A 20,815-nucleotide genomic window follows, 5' to 3' on the forward strand; every position below is an offset into this window, starting at 1 on the left:
GAAATAAGTGCCATATCTTCTTTTTCTTCTTCGAAGGCGAAGCATGTTTGCGTCCACTGCTGAACATATGCCTCTCATGGACTTCCAAGTTGTTCCGTATGCGGCGGTTCTAGGCCACCAGGTGGGCCCTGCCATTCGGCTCGTGGTTTTCCATCCCTCCGGCTTCCCAGTCGAGGCCATAATATAATTATTTTTAACTAACCCCGATTTCTTGAATACGGCTGAACCGTTTTATCAAATGTTATAAAATAGTTATTAGTTTTACAAGGGGGCAAAGTTGTTGTTTAACCGCTAGTGCTAATATTGATACCCGAGCAAGCGAAAGATTCCAAAATTGAACCACGAGCGTAGCGAGTGGTTCAAAACATGGAATCTTGAGCAGTGCGAGGGTTTCAAAGCACGAGGGTTAAACAAAATTTGCCCCCGAGTGAAATACAATATTTTTCACCACACCAACCTGAATCAAATATTAAATGTAAAATATCAAACAAAACCAAACCAAATCAAATCCAAATGAATGTTATTAAATATTTATCATCCATAATCATCATTTAAAAGTCAATTCGACCAGCAAACATAAGAAACAACTCAAAATTTGCATTTGATTACTTTGCCTCACATGTGAATAAAATGCAACTTTGCTATTAGTTTTTGAAGTGCAAAGTAAGCCTTTCCGAGCTGGTGTGGTGAAAAATATTTTTTTAGATACTGGAGAGGATATATTTAGGTTACTTAGGTACTTCACAGTTCGTTCCATTGTTAGTATTAGGCAATAATATCTTGCAAAAAAACTGGTGGACTCTTCAAATATTACAGCCGCTTTTAAATAGAGTAATTTTGGTACAGACCACAACAGCTGTAACAGTTGTTAGTAGTGGTAAGTACTTATTTTTCCATTGATTGCTGATTTATCGCACAGTTAGTTTATTAATTCCGAATACAAGGTAGTTTTCTAGCGACTGATAATTATTCCTGGTAGGCAGTATTAACTATCTCACCGCCAAATCTTAGCGATTGTGATGAATGATGCGCTCGCGTGCGCCGAGTTCCGCCGCTAACATTACCTAACTAGAGATCTAGGTTTAAACTCGTTATGCATATTTAGATTTAAGATAGGTATTACGAATAACTAGGTAGGTACCTATTTATTATAAGTTGAAGCATGCCACGTTACATAAGGTATGTAACTTCCTATTCATTATATCATTACCTAAGCATAAATTTCCTGGTTCCTGTGATAGCATTGGTAGTTGGCAAATCTAGAGAACGTAACGTCATACCGTCATACCGTCGTAACGTTTATTTACGGACAGCGCCCATTTTGTTGAAAGTGCCGTACATTTGGAATTCGCGTTATCGTAAAAGTTTCATTTTGTCATTTTTCGTAACGAAATGTTTGTAAACCTTCGATATCGAGATCACGTTTCAACTAGTTCAAATGAAGCGAACACTCTCCTCAACATCGAGTAGGTATTGGCTGTTTTTCGAGTGATGTACAGTTGGCATCCATAATAGCGGATGCAACAAAGCGCTAAAAGTATTTGCCATCCTTGAAAGTTTTTCCAAAAAGATGCAGTAAAGTTGGCGTCGAAACTATCTATAACCACAATCTAATTTTATTGTTTTACATATGTATAGAGTTATTAGATAATGGTATAGATACTTCTGACTTATATGTAGTCTGATACGCTACTTTTGGAGTGATGTACGGCATAATAATGGGTTTGCGACACGGATTCTATTTCGTAGCCGGGTGTCCGCTGAATGCAAACGGCCACAAAACAGGCGTTTATTGTTTGTGTAGTACAATGTAACTGTGATGTTTTAATTACGGGTCACATGGCCAGTACCCTAAAAGGTATTTACTTCGTGAGTTTCCTCATAAGTCTTAAGGTATTAAGACTATGAAGTAACTACGTAATACAACCGTATTCGCTAGCTAGTGTAAAGAATAATGTATAGAGTGATGTCAATGATAAGATGAGAGTCGAATACAGTCTAATGTTCGATACTGTCGAAGGCTTTAATATCTAGACACGCGGCAGCGTGTCAAGCCAAGTTCAAGCAAAGGAACTGGCTAGCCAGCGCCGAGTGTAATATTACACGAACCACTTGGTGCCACTTTTGACCCTTCTATAACTCAAAACATCTTTGACGTAAACACATAAAACTACGTGTGTTTAATTATATCTATAAGGATATCTAGAAGCCCAAATTTCATGAAGCTAGCTCAAACGGTTATAAAGGTATGAAGGTCAAAAAGTCGTAAATTTTAAGACTGACTTATGACTTATAGTACCTAAACCTAACCTACTTCCAGATGACCTAGAAGGATGAAATTTGGAATCCAGCTTGGTTATTGTGTGTAACCGTAGGAAAAAATCTAAAAATAAAATAAAGTTAAAAAATAGGGGGAGTCCCCATACAAAAAAACCACTTTTTATTGGAACTGACATATAAGTACCTAAACCTAACCTACTTCCAGATGACCTAGAAGGATGAAATTTGGAATCCAGCTCGGTTATTGTGTGAAAGCGTAGGAAAAAATCTAAAAATAAAAAAAAGTTATAAAATAGGGGGGGTCCCCATACAAAAAAACCATTTTTTATTGGGACTGACATATAAGTACCTAAACCTAACCTACTTCCAGATGGCCTAGAAGGATGAAATTTGGAATCCAGCTCGGTTATTGTGTGTAAGCGTAGGAAAAAATCTAAAACTAAAAAAAAATTAAAAAATAGGGGGGGTCCCCATACAAAAAAATATTTTTTTATTGTAGCGTTGGAACCGTTACAAGCAGATATTTGAAACTACCCCAATATATGTATTATTATATTTGCTATATTAAAATAAAGTTTAGTCAAAAAATAAGTGGTGTCCCCATACAAAAAACTTGTAATACGCTCTAAACAACCGGCCAACGGTGTGTCGTCGGCGGCGCGCGGCACCACATAATTATACAAAGAACAGAAGTAAAAACCATACAGCGGAAACACAAGAAAAAAACATTAAATCTCAATACCTGCCAAGTTTTCATTACAAAAAGTATTGATATCCCACCAAAAACATAAATGTAAAAAAGGAGAGCCAAGTTCAATACAAAAATTATGCTTGGCTGTGGGGCTCGCCTCAAAAAGAATGGAGATCTAAATGAGTGCCACTGCCAAGTTCTATGCAAAATCCAAATATGTATTTATAGGAACAAAATAACATTATAAACAAGTATTAAACTCTATTTCTTTGCTTTATTGGATACCTATAACAATTGCTGTTATTTAAAAAAATGTGAGATCTTAAAGTAGGTTAGATTTGGCTTGGCCAGGTTTTATCAGAATTACAATATATATAAAATGATTGATATAATGAAAACTGGCCAAGTCAAATCTAACCTACTTTAAGATCTCACATTTTTTTAAATAACAGCAATTGTTATAGGTATCCAATAAAGCAAAGAAATAGAGTTTAATACTTGTTTATAATGTTATTTTGTTCCTATAAATACATATTTGGATTTTGCATAGAACTTGGCAGTGGCACTCATTTAGATCTCCATTCTTTTTGAGGCGAGCCCCACAGCCAAGCATAATTTTTGTATTGAACTTGGCTCTCCTTTTTTACATTTATGTTTTTGGTGGGATCGTATTCTACGAAGGCCAGTCCGTTCGTAGGTACTCGTGACCTTTCGCATGGATAGGTATGGTCGATCTTAGAAAATCAACTACGGAAACCAGCCTGTTCGGGTGGCTAGCATTCGTCGAGGATATATGTAATAATAAGTTAATACAATAAGTCAATAAGGCCTAGTTTACCCTCTGGGTTGGAAGGTCAGATGGCAGTCGCTTTCGTAAAAACTAGTGCCTACGTCAAATCATGGGATTAGTTGTCAAGCGGACCCGGACCGGGCGAAATGCCGGGATAATGCGAGGAAGAAGAAGAAGATATGTAATAATAAGTTAGGCGATTGCATATAAATATTTTGCGAAGAGCTTGTTGTACGAATGGGAAAGGATGCCTAAAATTGTAATGACAAAGCACGCCAAAGTAAGAAAGTCAATCTCTTCTAATAATCACCAACATACCTACATCCAAAAAAGTCATACGCCAATAACTTTAAAGACTACAATCGTTTGCGTTTTGATTAAGCTACAACTACAGTATAGAGTAGAAATAATCGTGTTTCCTTGTAACGTGCAATTTTAGCGAAAGGCGCGCTTGCACGGTGTCATTAAAAGAGCGTAAGTTCAATGGTAAAAATAACAACAATAGGCTGTTTTTGAAGGCACAACTAAATGCTTTACATTCCTATAACTTGCCGAGACAATAACGAGTCGAACACTCGGAGTCTCACACACACAGTCCGGAGATCGATAATTGGAAATGTCGAACGTGAGATGCGCGCCAATCTCCGAGATGATCGGAAAGGTCGTATCAAAACCGGTTCGTAGCCATAGTAAATTGTTAAAATATGTGCAACGTAAATAAAAATAACTATGCGCGTTGAGACAACATATAGTTATCATTATTCGGAAATGTTTGTTTCCGCTGCCGCATTACTTTCATCGAGTTTGTAGAAACGGTAGTACCTAGATTTTAGTAGTTGTTCCGGAATATTTCGTAAAAGTATGTTGTAATTACAGAATCTCTATCAAATAACGGAAAATGCCAAACAGCCAACTAATGCGTAAAAATTGTGTCGCAAAAGTACCCAGGCGTTTAAATAAAACGCACGAATAAACCCCATGTAAGCTACACAATACACAAGCATGTGTGGTATAAGCGCTTTTAACTGACTGACCTGACATTTAAATTCGAAAATTGTTCGTCCAACTCACCCAAATAAATTAATGTAAGGGCTATCTACATAGATTGGCGTTTCGAATTCAAATACCTACTTCGATTCGTATCGAGTTCGGATTTCAATTTCCATAGCCTTTCTGAAGGCTTTGAGAGAATCGAAATTTTGCTATCCGCCTAGCTTTCTCTCTCTCTATTTTCTATAGCATATTAGAGGGAAAGAGAAGTAATAGATGCACAAGTGAAGTGAACGTGAACGTGGTTATGTATAGCCATTCAAGAACTCGACTCCGTGCTCGCTCAAGTAACGACGGCCAGTGGCCCATTTTATAAAGCTACAAGTTACAATTTACAAGCGGAAGTCTCGTTCTAAAACATAGGGTTAGAAAGAGACTTCCGCTTGTAAATTGTAACTTGTAGCTTTATAAAATGGGCCACAGGTATCGCACGATCGAGGCCGACCACGCCCCGGGGCCCGGGCTGAATTATGGCCATTGCTCTCTCATGAAAATTCATCAAAATATCATTACCATTACTCATTAGCGATTAAAACGGAATATGCATTTAAGGTGGCCTAGACGCGGGTTGTCTTAAAAACGGATTTTTAGGTACAGCTGCAGAGATAACTGCCCCCTTCAACTATCTTTGCAATCAATCAAGTTATTTTACGGACGTGCCTGCTTTTCCATGTCAAACATGTAGGTCGGAGCGAATGACCCGGCGAGGGAGATTACGAGGCTTATTACACGGTTCGCTAAACTCATTCAATCCAGAAAATATTTATATTTGACGTCCAACTTAAACGAACCATTGCTTGCAGATTGACAAAAATACCTACGTGCATTTCAAAACCTGTGACCTACCTACATTTCTCAGTCCTTTACAGTTGAAAATAGTTTTATTTTCATTTTTTAAATAATCCTACTAAGCTACCTAGGTCCCTTGGTACCAAATTTAAAAACAAAACAAAAGCGTTAGGATCTCAGGAGGCTAAACACATACTACAACCACCTAAGCTAAATTGGTATTATCCTCACAAATTCCCTCACCTTAATGGCTCGCCCAAGACTGGATTTTTCCACTTTTATTTCTAAGCTTTATGGTATCGTATGCAGACGTTTCTGCTTGATACAAAATTACAAATTTAAACCTTAAAGTTTCAATTGAAATTCAATTTATAACTCCGGCAGCGCTGATTTACACCGAAAAATTGAAATGGAAACGATGTAACACAATTTGATGCCAGACTTCCTTGTACCGTCCACTCTTTTGAAAGCTGACAATTCTTCAACTTTATCACAAGGACCTACGGTCGACCAATGGTCACTTGAGGGTGTTGCATTACCGAGAGGACGTCGCGCCGCTGGTAAATACTAGGAAGTGGACAACGGTTGCCCATTTGTAAACTTTGTTGCTATGATAATAAGGTTTGAATTAGGTTATATTGGTCACTGTTACGTTACACTGACTTAGTTTTGTATGCACTAGGTGCCCTAGGGACTTCGTGTTTAACGGTCCCCTATTCTATTACTTAAAATGACAGCTGTTATACGTTTATGCTTAGATTTATTATAGGTAGTACGAGTAACCTGTATTAAATTAGGTATATCATATATGGTAGGTATATGTCATACTTAATCCCCTATCGTAACTAGGAAACTACATTTTGCGCCTAATTAGCGTGACTTGTGCGTGGAGTGGACTTTTTGCTGAGACTCCATAACCAATTGCAGCTTTCTAGCACTAACGATCACGGAGCAAAGCTATAAGATGGCGAAGCTGTAAGGGTTCCTAGTTGACTACGGAGCCCTAAAATTGCCCACAACTTAGGAAAATAAGAATTCTTTTGAACTCTTTACAGGACTAATGAATGAAAGAGAGGATCGTGTTCTGAATATATTCCTGATAATGCTGGCTACATGTCGGGACCCGCATGCAGTCTAGGTGTCACCAACGAGGATGTCGAACAAAGTGCCAAAGGAAGGAAAGCCGATTACAAGCTCCAACTTATAGGAAATACTAAGATTACTGTCAATAAGTTAGATTGTGATAAAGAGAGGCTAACTGAGAGAGTAAGACAACCTACAAAATGTAGAGAGACCGTCTAAACTAACTATACACCGATTTATACATAACACAAGGGAGCGTCATTATAAACATCATATATTTATATAAATTATGACGATATTGCCACACTTTGTCATTGCAAATGCCAGAGTTAGAGTTTGGTCCAACTTGAGCAATATTATGGAGAGCTAAATTCTCAAAAAACTTGGTCCTTTCTAACCGGATTATTGAGTTCAACTTAACTGAAAATAGTATTTGCATATGTCCCATTGTTTTCATGTCAAATGTATTAATTCTAAAAGATTGTCACAAAAGTGACAAGTTTATTTTTATAAATGCTTTAACAAAGTGTGGGGAGGACAGGACATCAACGAGTGTTGTAACCATATCCAGCAGTTTCTCAATTTGCCGTCAGTTAAGTATATATGGGTCCTACGACGGTAGGTACTTTGATATAAGGAACAGTAAGTACTTAACAGGTATTTAATGAATTTCCTGAGTAATGACGACATCATATCCTTATTTATTTGATATTAACGGGTAATTTATTATGGAACGTCTGTGATTTTTTGGCGCAAAGTCTTGATATTTAAGCCACAAAACAGCTAACTTTCCAATTCGCAAAGGAGCGTGCGTGAATACGAGCCTACGAGGCACATTGGACCTGATTGGCGTGAATTGTCTATTGATGTCAAGTTTAAGTTTTAGACAGGCTATAAGGTGGCGGATCCTCTAACTCCAGTCCCTCTAAAATAATTAAAACATGACAAGATATTTTTAAGTTTTATCACTCAGTGGCTCAAAAACCACCAGTCTTTTGCTTATGCTCAAAAACCGACATACGATCTCGACGTTGACGACTTTGGTTTGGCTCTTTGAGGGTTAGACCGAATGCCGCACCTACACAGTAAGTACTCCCAGTCCCAGAAACTGGTTTCTGACGTGTTGATCAGCGACTCAGAACTGATCATCGATGAACCTTAAGAGTTTCAAAATAAGGTTTATTTTTGATATTTAGGTCTTTTGACATTGGTACAAACAAGCGTTGACCTACTTACGAAGCTTAATGACAGCTTACAATTAAGGTGACTGTCATCGTCTTAGAGAAAATAACCAACGGAGACGCCATGTCTATAATTTTCGATACAAAATAGTCTGCCGTTTTTTGCGGGGGAGGGGCACATCAAATATATACGTAACGTCAACATAGCCATGTCAGATAAAAGTCAGTCCATATATGTGTTTGACATGTGGTTGACCATTGGCCGCCTTTTTTCGACAGAGGGGAACGCCTGTTAATGACCACTCCATTGGTTATATTCTCTAAGGTCATCGTGATATTAGTTATGTACGTTTTTGAGCACCAGCGATAAAAATTAAAAATAACTTGTCATTTTCTAAATGTTTGTAGAGCTATTCTGAGTAGAACATATTCATTCATGACCAATGTAGGCTGCTGGTATTAATAAAAAGAAATGGGGACCCCAGGATTTAGAGGATCCGGCCACCTTGTGACCTATCTAAAACTTATTCTCTAAATATTCCTGTTCACCTAAGAACTACTTAAGCAGTGTTGCCAACTTGGCATAAATGATGCCAGATCTGGCATATTTTCACTCGATTTGGCACCAAAATTTTCCATTTAGCATCTGGCATATTTTTTAGCATAATTTAGTCTAAGCCAAGTTTGCACCAACTTGGCAGCAACAATATGCACCATCGCCTTATGTGGTTTATATTTTCATTTGAATTTTGACTCGTGGACGGATGGACGTCGACGGACTATATAAAGTTGGTCAGGCAGATCTTGTCAGTAGAAAAAGGTGGCAAATTTGAAAAATGTATTTGTTTTAAGTGTCTAATTTCAAGTGACATTTTAGCATATTTCAAAAAACTTTGGCATAATTTTGGCATAATCCATACATTAGTCTAGCATTTTTTCAAAATCCGAGTTGGCAACACTGTACTTAAGCACTGTTTAGGAATATTGAATAATAGAGATTAGAGATACCCACTCTTATTCGGCATACACCGGACACTACCGGTCATCATGCCGACTACACCCAGTGAGATCACTCAGCAGCAACAGCATTACGCCAATAACATGGTCAACTTGTTGTGTTATTGATGGTATCCTGTCTTGTGCACCTAACTTGCGGCTTATTATATATTGTTAAAAGCGTGTATTTTAATACAACCGCATAACTATTAAATCGAGGCGTAGGATTCAGTAACTTGCAACGATTTTAAAACTTATTTTAGGCTTCCTACTAACAGAGTGCATTTAATGTAAGATTTTTATCGAGCGCCAATTTATTGTGTTACCTAATAGTATAGTCATCACTTGTCACAGTTGTATGTTGAAAAATAAAGTAGGTATATGTAACTATCCATTGTGATAAGGTAAAATATAAGTAGGCCGTATTTTTTAGGATTCCGTACCCAAAGGGTAAAACGGGACCCTATTACTAAGACTTCGCTGTCCGTCCGTCCGTCTGTCTGTCACCATGCTGTATCTCACGAACCGTGATAGCTAGACAGTTGAAATTTTCACAGATGATGTATTTCTGTTGCCGCTATAACAACAAATACTAAAAACAGAATAAAATAAATATTAAATGGGGCTCCCATACAATAAACGTGATTTCTGACCAAAGTTAAGCAACGTCGGGCGTGGTTAGTACTTGGATGGGTGACCGTTTTTTTTTGCTTTTTTTTGCATTATGGTACGGAACCCTTCGTGCGCGAGTCCGTCTCGCACTTGCCCGGTTTTTTTTAGTTAAACATTTGAAAGTAATTCATTCGGGTCGGATCTATTCTAACCTACCCTTAGAGTCTACGGTCGTATCAAAACCACACGCTGTAACTAATTAAGTTGTACTGTATTTATTAAGTTGTAAGCACTGCAAGTAAGTATTTAATATGTCTGATTAGAGGTGATATTATGATAATATGTATTCAACCAATAAATAACAGCTGTTATTCGAATCCTAATAGTGTTCTGATTGATTTAAGTACGTACACTTGACAATCAAAATAACCATTACACTATTAATTTTATGGTGCATTACGCATTGTCAACCTTGAATGCGTAAGAATTGTGTCGCATTGCGCGTAACAACCATTGAAAAAACAATTTCAATTTGGATTCTAATGCGATGGAATACCGTTCACAATGGAATGGCTTATGCAATGGCTGTTACGACCTTACACTTGTTATGTACAATTGTTAGCCTAGAAAGTGCTTTGAAGACGCTAATGAAAATTGCACCGCCTACCATGCCGTTGACGCTAAATGGCAATTATGGTGATTATAGTTATTGCGTTGTGTGTATGGCTATGAGAAGTAGCGCTTGTTACTTAATATCATAGCTAACCTAAAAGAAAGTAGAACTTACGTATCGCCCCTTACGCCTAGTTATACAGCTCTGTATTGAAGCTAGCGCCATCTCTGACAGGTATTTTATGCATTTTAACTATTTTAAGTACCTATTTGCTAAAATGGCATAATAGTTTGTCACCTTCAATCTTAATTCTGAGCTATAAAGTTATCAATTTTATACATGATGTAACTGGAAAATGAGTCTCTTAACAGAACCTTATGCCTCGTTTTCTGTGGTGTCTGCTGTTCTGTACCCTAAGCCTAGTCTTGGTGAGCAGTGTCCACGCAATCTTCTAAAAATGAAAAATAAGTATCTACCTACCTACTTATTATAGCAAGATGGAATACTTCCTACTTCAAAACCTCTTTCTGTATCGTTCAAATAACAGTACATTGGCATGCAAATATGCTTTCAGAAGCTCATTAGGGTGTGAAGTATTGCTTTCTTATTTTTATTAAATCTGGCTCGGTTCTGGCGGCTTTCTTTGCTCGCCTACCGTGAGGAATCGTATCGGAGACGGTCAGAGCTGTGTTAGTCCAACGAGAGTGGAAGCGTTTAACGCCGTGCAGAACCAGAAGTGTACAAGTAGCGTCTTTTAAGGTTCCGTCACACACGCTCGCTAAAAAGACAGTGCTGTAGCCGTGTAGGAGATGAATGATGTAACGCACTATGTAACTGATTACTGGTAGTACATATATTGTTTCGTTTGCCATCAACAGTTAGTTCAGCTGAGCATGAAGTGGCATGGATCTGCTGGAACCAGGCCGTGTATTGAATACGAGTCTACATTCATTTGTTACGCGAGAGTGAGTCGAGGTAACGGGGACCAGCGTGACGTCACCTTTCTATACATGTATTATAATTATAATATAGGTAGTCTAATTCAGCCTCTTAGCATAGGTCTCAGGCGGCTCAGTCCCCACTATAGTCCCCACGCTGGCCCAATGCAGGTTGGGGACTAACACATAACACCTTTGAATTTCTTCGCAAAATGTACGAGTATTCATTTTTCCTGTCGATGTTGTACATCACTGAAAAGCTAACTAGTGATAACTTACCTATACAAGGTGTAACAAAAATAGTAGGGATTGGTTTTTTATATCCGAGGAAAAAATACCTACTTACTTAAAATTAATATTTATAGTACAGCACCATGGTGATTAAAGTCCACGTTACTACAATAGAAGGTGACATTGACAAATTAAAATATTAATAAAAAGAATGTTGTTGTTTATAAATGTTGGTTTGCTTGTTGTTGTTGTTGTTCGCCTTTGTACCTTTATTTCTGTAAATATTATGTAAACCTGTGTTGTGTACACTAAAGTGATTACGACTACTACTACTGAATGAATGTTAGGTCACAGAATAAATAGGTAATATATAGTAACTAAGTACAGAAGACTCACTCTCATCTAACAAAACGCGTCTGTTGCGATCAGCACAGATATGGCCGCTAGGTGGCGACAGCGCCACGCGCGGCTTATGGCAAACCCCAAAATTGGGGCCGAACGGATGTACTTTTAGCTATCTGTAGCAAAGCGACGAAATCGCGGAGTGAGACACGCCTGGTTAAGTCAACAACAGTAAACATCCCTATTGACTTAAGTAACTATTCAAAAAGATTTATTTGACACATCTTTATTGCTTACTGCACTTTTTCTCATTTGCATATCTATCGAGTTACTTCTTGAGATCTTTATGATGAGCCTGTGTTTGTTTTTCCATCGAAATTACGATAGTACTCCAAATTTCAACCTAATCAAATACCCCATAATAAAAGTTGCTCAGTATAATCCCAAAACCTCCCTGGCAACGGGAACGCACTTATTTTTGGCCACCCTGTATACAAACGCGAATGTAGAGTTCGAGCCGTTGTATTTGTATGAATGAATGAAGCTACATCTAGTAAGACTAAGAACAGTGATCCGTGTGGCATGGTGTGGCGTACTTTCACTACGCATCTCGACCTCGGCTCAGTTTGGGTTTGGGCAGCTGTCTCAGTGAAAGCGACGATACAATGGCCTTTGACCCTATAATGGAGTGATGGAGACCCATTGCAGTAATGGACGTTTCGATTTGTGGTCGCTGCTGTCCGGACCGCAAATAGTTATTCATGCATGACAATGCTTACTGATGTGTTTTGAAATTACTTTTGTACCTGTAGGTAGCCAGCCTAGGTACAGTCAGAACCAAATATAGGTACTTACATTATAGTGACGGCAAAAGTGGCCAAGTACCTATATTTTTTTATAGTAATACTAGTACATTATACTGCGGATGGGATGTAATGTTGTAGAATGAACTAAGACCAACGAGATACCTAAACTAAATATTTGTACTTAAATATAGTTTCCTGTCCCTGTTTATCCTTCTTGTTCTAATAATAGTATGTTAAAAAAAATTGTTAGCAAACAACTATATGGATGGTAAAAACCAAACTGCGAGTAATATTCGGCGACCGCAAACTAAGTACAAGATTACCTAAAACCACATTTACTGCAACGTTATACCTACTTTAAAGTTTTCCGTTTTGATGATTTATTTATAAGCATAATCGGTGATGTATGCTTTACTCCGGTAAGTCTTACATAATGGCCGTCTCGTAAGTCGTAATACGCTACCGGTATGGTCAGGTATTTATCACTTTCCACTTTTCTTCCGAATTAGACTTCTTACTTAAATATAACAATACGTTTTATATGCACAGTCGGCTGCACGTAAAATATATATGTATCTGATAAGTTTTAACAGCTCTACTGAACGGAATTTTCAAATAACTCTAAGTATAATAAATTATTGATTAGAAACAATTCTTTCTTAGTCGGTTCCTTAAGGCTGAGGGTCGGGACCATCAGGAGTGCAGTTCTTCACCACCGCTCTCCAAACCCCCCTGTCTTGGGCCAGCTGTATTGCCCCCTGGATGATTGAAATAATTAGATGCAGTAATTCTAGGGGGTAAATATTTTTTTCCAATTAATCATTATTTTTCTGTGTTTCGCGTTTTACATAAGTATCATATTTTGTACAGTTAGTAGTTTTGCTGACTGTACTTACTATAAGTAATCAAGTAAATAAATTCTCTTCCGCTCTGTCCATTTTATTTAAGTGGAAACTACAGGTCGGTCTTTTACACGTTGACAGTTTTGAAATTAACAGTCCATCTGCACATTAAATCTACAGTGAAATATATAATTTGATTAACCATCATAAATGTACTTTTACATACTTACCTACAAAATGTGACGTCTAAAGGTAGAGTGAAATTGCTAATGGCAGACTTATTTAATTATAGCTAAATTAGGTACTGTAATATACCTCCCTAATGCGAAATTCTCTAAGTAAAAGTACATTTTATTACATGTAATGTGTGCAGGCAAATAGAAATACTTAAATAATTAATTAATTATGATCCTACTATCAGTAAAACTGAAAGAATTATATTTGAAAGCTAGATCTCAGAGATGTTCGAGTCACTATTTATTCGATCAATCGTCACGGCATAGGTACTAATTGCCATGGCCATGATATTGATACAGCAAGATTCGCACGTTTTAGCTTACAGCCGTGACCCAAAATCATTTTTTTACTATCACTTTAATTGATTCTAAGATTTCTAAGCTTCAAATGGCTACAAGTAAAGTAACTACGCGCGCGCGCCTTGGCGAGAAAATAAGTGCTAATTAATGCTCTAAACCTTATATGTAAAACTTAGTTTAGTTGTTCAATAGATGCTCCCCGGCACTTATCGTCAGTTTGCTATATTTATAGCTAAACTACCAAACTATTAACTACTAACCTATGTACTAAATGTAGTGGTCCTTCGAGCCGGACTACTCCGGCCTTCTAGTTAAGTACTTACTTACGGCATTGTAACTTATTTAAGTTGTTGACCTAAATGTCCTAAATGACTAACATCTATATACTCGTATATGATTTTGTATTTTTATTACACAATAAAACCTACAAGTCAATGTCAACTAGGTGTTACTCGCGCCGATATTGCTATATAAACAAAATAAATTATGTACTTAAATGTATAAATGATTCATATTCTTCATCGTATTATTCGCGCAATATTTGAATATCATTAATGGTATACTGCGTTAATTACGTTATAATAATTAGTATTGTACATGGAAACTAGGGCGGTGTTTCCCGACACACGCTAAACCTAATCAAATTAAACTTACGCCATGTAGTGTTTAAAATATGTTCCATCGCCTATTAATGGTCAATTCGTAACCTTATTCCCAAGACATAAGGTCCAACGATAAGTGAAGAGTTATTTGAGTACCAATTCCAATCAGGGGCACTCCGTCAACCGTTACCTCGACTGCACTTTCGTAAAACTTTAGCCTGCTTAGCAAATATATCACGTGTCGATACGGCGTTTCATCATCGGTCTAGCGATTTTATTGTTTAACCGTTCTCGCAATGCGAGTAGCGCAGGCATTCCAATGAGCCTTTAATGCTGGCTCCACATATGCTGCACTGCAGATCCACATCTCTCCGGTTTGTGGTATACTTACATAGCATTATGCACTTATTTAGTGTCGGCAGGAGAGCTGAGGTGAATATACAAATCGCAAAAGCAGTACTTATTGAATGAATGAATGAGTGAATAAGCACACCGCACGATATTAAGTTGAAAAAAAAACCCTTAAGAAACTTTTTGATACATCTTGCAGTTGTTAATAGTTCAACTTGCTGTCAGTACGATACATAATATACCGTATACCGTCATAAAGCTGTGTCCACATGAGCGCCACGTGTTTGTATCGACCATTAATGAACCCGTTAACGATCAAAACAACTGACAAAACATATACGGCCCCGACACTATCATGGATACTGACATTACTTTGACGGAATGACGTTTTTAGTGATAGTGTAGGCCTGTAGGGAGTGTCATGAAGGAATGACGGCAAGTAATGAAGTTTATTTTAATAATTTCCGTCTACGGCCCCGACACTATCATTAGCAATGACATGAAATTTCATGACGCTCCAGCGTTTGGTCCAGTCAGGTCATGACATTCCTAAATCTCCCCACACACTTATCAGTATTTCTATCAGTATTTTCATCATTACCTTTCACGGGGAATTTTAAGTTATTATTTTCCTAACCGTTCTTAGTTATGTTGTAGTGTACGTTTTGAAGAACACAAAACCAAGACATTATTCAATCATCGATTCAAATATTTCTAACCTGTCGTAATTATACTATGTACTGTGGCAACTCTATGCCCGATGAGCCAGAAAAATGCAGAAAAAGAAATATTTAATTAAAAAGAATATTTATTTGTTTCAACCTTTTCGTGCGTGCGTGCGCCATGACTGTGTGAAAGATTGGTAGTTAAAAAATGTATCCAAATTTTTTTTTTATTCTTACCACGAACCGGGAGTCAAACTATTCTTAAAGTACAATCAGCATCATATAGTAGGTAGCATCCAAAGTACCTATTCAAATAGTTCGGTACTATACGACGCTGACTGTACCTACTGGATTCTTCTGTTATGTAAGAATGATTGCAATCCGGTCCGGCGGATCCGGTAATCCGGCCGGATCCGGCACATTTTTCAAGATACCGGATCCGGTAAAATTCACCAGATCCGGTCTCGGATCCGGTAAAGTGAATCAAAGCGCTAAAATATAAAATAATAGCTTAAAACACTGCTAAAATTTAAAAGTTCTCGCCAATATTCGAATCTTCTCGCTCGCAAACAGCAACACAACAACTTGTTTGTAGTTGACGCCAGTCTTCTAGCCGACGAAATATGTGTAGTCGTAGCGTTGAGATTTCCGTGCACCGTAAGTACTGGATTGGTTTATATTCAATTTATTGTGTTATTTCATTGTAATTTAATGTACATGTTCTTTCGTTTTATTTTGTACAAACCATTATAGCCCACTTTAAGACACAGGTTTTTGGGGTATCCGAAATACTAATACTTGTACATAATTATGTTATATATTAAAAAAGTGGTTAGGATTTTGCTGATTAAAACTAGTCGGGGTTTCTGCGGTTGACCTGACGTTTAGTAAAAACAATATCTGTGGAGGTTCGAAGTAAGGAGGTATAAAAAAAGAGTCCGTCATAAAGCAAGTTCGAACGGGATAGTCTTATGTGGAACATTCAACCATAAACACTAACTATTCATTCTCAATTATTCATAAAACTTTTTAAGCTTTACAGGCCTGATTTAGTTATGTTATATGTTTTATCCTTCTTACAAATACATAAGTCAAAATGAGAGATAAAGACCAAAACGAGAAGATCAAAACTATTCATAGCTAATTCAGGCCAGTAACGCGTTTATAAATAATGCCATAAACCAGAGAGTTTACTTATAGGATAGATGCATACTTACAACATGTAAATAAGGCCATATACAGAATATACAAAATAGGGATGTTGACCATATTTTAAAAAATATATTGAACTCCATGCACGAAATAAAACACAAAAGGGAATATTACGCAAAAGTCGGCGTAGGGCCCACTAGCAAATTCAGAGGGTCTACTTCGAAATGCGAAAATCGAAATTTCGTTATCAGTCTCTAACGCTCGAATACGCAAGAGTGATAAAGAGGCAGAAAACGAAATTACGCGGTAAGCCCTCAGTATGTGCTACAGGCGCACCCTACGCAGAGTATTGCGTAATATTATTCTATTTCCCTGAATAGGGAATATTACTCGAAACTCTGCGTAGGGGGCGCCACTACCACAATCCATCACAATCTGGGGGTCTACCGCGAAACACGAAATTTCGTTATATAACCTCTCTATCACTTTTCATCATCATCATCCTTACTTTTGCATATTCGAACGATAAAGAGGCAGATAACTAAATTTAGATTTTCGCGTTTCCCGGTAAACATATAATTAAATTGTTGTAAACAACATAAAAGGTATTTAATTTTTATTTCATGTATGGAAACTTTTAGAAAGGGACAGAGATTTTCTTTGTGCATCGTATTCTGCATGTTTTCCTTTTTTCTTAAGAGTCAAGTGAAAATAAACTTCAGAGCAATGATAATAGAGTAGGTAGGTATACTTCACTTATTGATTTAAATGCCAGTAATGACTCTTGTTAGTATAAAACCTTCTTCTAAAGTACTTTAAATGACGGAATGAGGGATTAGAGTGATGCGCTCCACTCACTATCAGTATAATGTCATTATTTTGCATTTCTTCAAAAATATTAAAAATGTTTAATAATTTCATTATCGTCCATCATTCTTTCTGTCATTTCTGATTCCATCATTCTAACCAATTCACTGTCAGTATAATGTCATTTCTAGTATCATTACTTTGACATAACTCCAATACTGACGGCACAATTTTTATTTTAACGAACTTGTTAATATCTCTGTTATAATTTGAACTAATAACACGTAAATAAACTTATATACCTACTGTTATCTCGTAAAACGCAATATTTAACACTTTCAATGCCAAGGCCCCCAATTTGTACACAAAGTGAACCCGCAGCGCAGCGAAAGTGTCAAAAGAAACGTCTACTCATTATCACCTATATACATGTACCTTACAACTTTTTTGGATACCTACTATATGAAGTAGTAACATGTTGTAGTTCAACGATGAAATAAACCCATTCAAATCATGGTAAGTACCTATTTTTTTTACCCATTCTTTGATATCTATGTCGACACCAATTACCTCTATGACGAACCCTATTGCGCTGGAGCGACACAAGCAAAGATACTTCAGTTTTAATAAATGATTAACAAATGAAGCAGCCAGAATCCATGTAGGACATTTGCACTCGGTCTTTCAGCATGAGGAAATGACTAAGATTTAAGTTTTATGACCAGTCTTATTCGTATTCGTATTAATGATGTGACATAATCAATTCCGTCCGCAAATCAATTGAATACTTAATCGATGCAACACAAACGCATTATGTAGACCTAACTTGCTATCAGTAGGTAAACAACCGTGGTCATAATAAATCTCTATCTCTTTAGAGTTAGATCAAGAAAAGTCTGCAACGATTTCGATAGCATACTTACTTAATGCGCATTGCAAATATTGCAAGTGTTATTTATTTCATACAAGTTTGACTCAAAATAACACTAGTTCAAAAATAACAGTAGGGGAGAAGTGGCATGAAAGAGCCAGGTTTTGAAAGAGCCATTTGCATTATTTCGGTAGTTTTAGAACAGATTTGGTTGGCAATATTATTTTTAGGTGGCAACACTGATTCCCCGTCACCCACAAACATTTGACAGTTCGCCGAAACCAACAGACGCCGGTACATCGAGTCAAAGATATTGGCACTCAAAAGTAAGTTTTTTTCTTCAATTAAGTAGTTTTTTGGTATTTTATTGTTAACAATTATAGGCAAATGGATTATAGATTCAGTTTGTGCATATATTTGGCCTTATAACTTCATAAAAACTAAGCTGCAAAAGGTTTGATATTGTTGTTATTTTGAAGGTTATATTTTTTTCTGGAACCAGTAGTGAAAGAGCCGGATGAATGGGCCTTGAAAAAGCCGGCTCTTTCATAACCATGATTTTTTTTATAAAATAAAATAATACTATACACCCACATTTCTAATTTGTTATTAAATTATTTGCTTCAGATATTGCATTATGGAGAACGCTGGTTGAAAACAACGAAAAAGACCCGAAAAATCGGTAATTGAAGAGGCAGTCGCTGAAGTTGGAGGCAGTCGCTGTTTTTGTTGGGCTCATGAGTCTTGTGGCATTAAGGGGCATTTGAATTTTTTTGTAAGATATATTATGTTTCTAATTATGAAAAAAATATGTTACATATTCCATGTTGCTATCAGTATGATTTTTATAATTAATGAATAGACAGATATTTAAGCTCAAAGTTAGCAATATTACTTTTGAAGTTCCTGAAGATTTATTGATGTTGGTTTTGATAGAAGGTTTATATTTTATTTATTTTAGAGACTGTTATTAATAAAAAGCCGCCTATATGTTAGGTTATATAGTAGATATATGTACCTATGACTGATTAATTATGTTAAGATTAAAGCGTTACAAACGATTACTTAAAATGACTGATAGAATTATTTTTTTCTTAAAAATGTTAGTAACTACTTAAAGAAATTTGTTATAATTGTATTAAGAGTTTTTTTTCATGTCGCATTTATTATTATTTTTGATAATTTTCTTAATAAGGCGTTGTAATACGAACCGGCTCTTTCAAAACTTGTAGCAGCTCTTTCAATACTGAATTGTTTTGAAAGAGCCAAATGACACATTTTTTTGAAATGCATATTTCGTTGTTTTTTATATATTGTTTAAGATTTGTTTGTACGAAATTACATGCTCAAATAAATAAAGAATAATTTACAAACAAAATAATAACATTTTTTTAATTGTAAGTAGTCTTTTTTCCTCCGTAAAGAAAACTGGCTCTTTCATGCCACTTCTCCCCTATCGTTGCAAAGTTTTGGTCCAACTCTACCTACGATCACGCGAGTGTGAATATAGTTTTACGACCCCGGTCATCAGTTTGGTTTGCGCTATTAGTTATTCTGTGGTTTGCGTCTACTATAGTACAAGTACAGTCATCAGCAATAGTTGCTAAGAGGCCGAGGTGTTCAAAATGATCTTGACGCGACTTTATTGTTAAGAGAGTAAGATCGTGTCAAGGTAATTTTGAACACCTCGCCCGCTTAGCAACTTTTGCTGCTGATTGTACCTACCTACATTCTTCCAAAGGAATCTGTGACATGGAACAGAATGCCCCAAAAAGTTGGCAATGTTGGCATGCAGGCAAGTAGGGCGGCCCGTGCCGTGGGAGGCATTACGGCTGTCGATTGTCTCTACGAGGCACGAAAGAAATAAAGGCCATTCGGCTGTCGTGTATTCGTTACAGTCAATACCAATTGTCCTATTGCAACAATTCAACCTTATTCCAAAGACGTAAAGTACGTGAATGGTCAATTAATAATGTTGCATTAGTACTGTTGCATTACTACTCAGGGAGGTACATTCATTGCAATACCAACGAACATCTGACACGCTTTAAAGGCAATACTAGTAGAGTCGTTTTTCAAGTTTTTAAGCTGTTCAAGAATATAACAGGCTGATTTATTCCTTATTAATGTGCCGCAGTTTTTGCTGGCGATTGTTTCATTGTACCTACTTTCCGATGACGAGGTAATCGTGTTTTCTGAAATAGGTACTCGTAATTGAGCGCGATTTGTGTCGCACCGTGAGACGAAAAATGTCCTATATAGTCCAAGCTTTATAATTAACACAAATATGTTTTGTAAGCGTTTCGAACAGTTTGTGTGAACTTTTGTTGTATTGTTTTTGTTGAATAAATTCGATATCATTATCATTGCGTGGAGCTCCAAGCGAAAGCTTAAAGAAATAGCTATTTAAAACATTTATGTTTATTATTATTAAGCAGCCTCAGATAAACAGGGATAGCCTGGGGTAGGTATCTATGTACAATCGACGTAAAATATATGTTTACGTACATTATTCGATGCTAAAATATTTAAAAATCATTTATTTACAAACAAATATCTTTGACGTCGACTGTACTTATTGGCAAAA

General features: G+C 36.7%; 1 protein-coding gene across 1 annotated transcript in view; it reads right to left on the reverse strand.

Moving 5' to 3' along the window:
- Window positions 1-20,815, reverse strand: part of LOC134666132 (uncharacterized) — a 303,746-nt gene that overhangs the window by 19,127 nt on the left and 263,804 nt on the right. The window lies entirely within an intron of this gene.

Source organism: Cydia fagiglandana, chromosome 7 (assembly GCF_963556715.1).
Source record: "Cydia fagiglandana chromosome 7, ilCydFagi1.1, whole genome shotgun sequence".
NCBI lineage: Eukaryota > Metazoa > Arthropoda > Insecta > Lepidoptera > Tortricidae > Cydia > Cydia fagiglandana.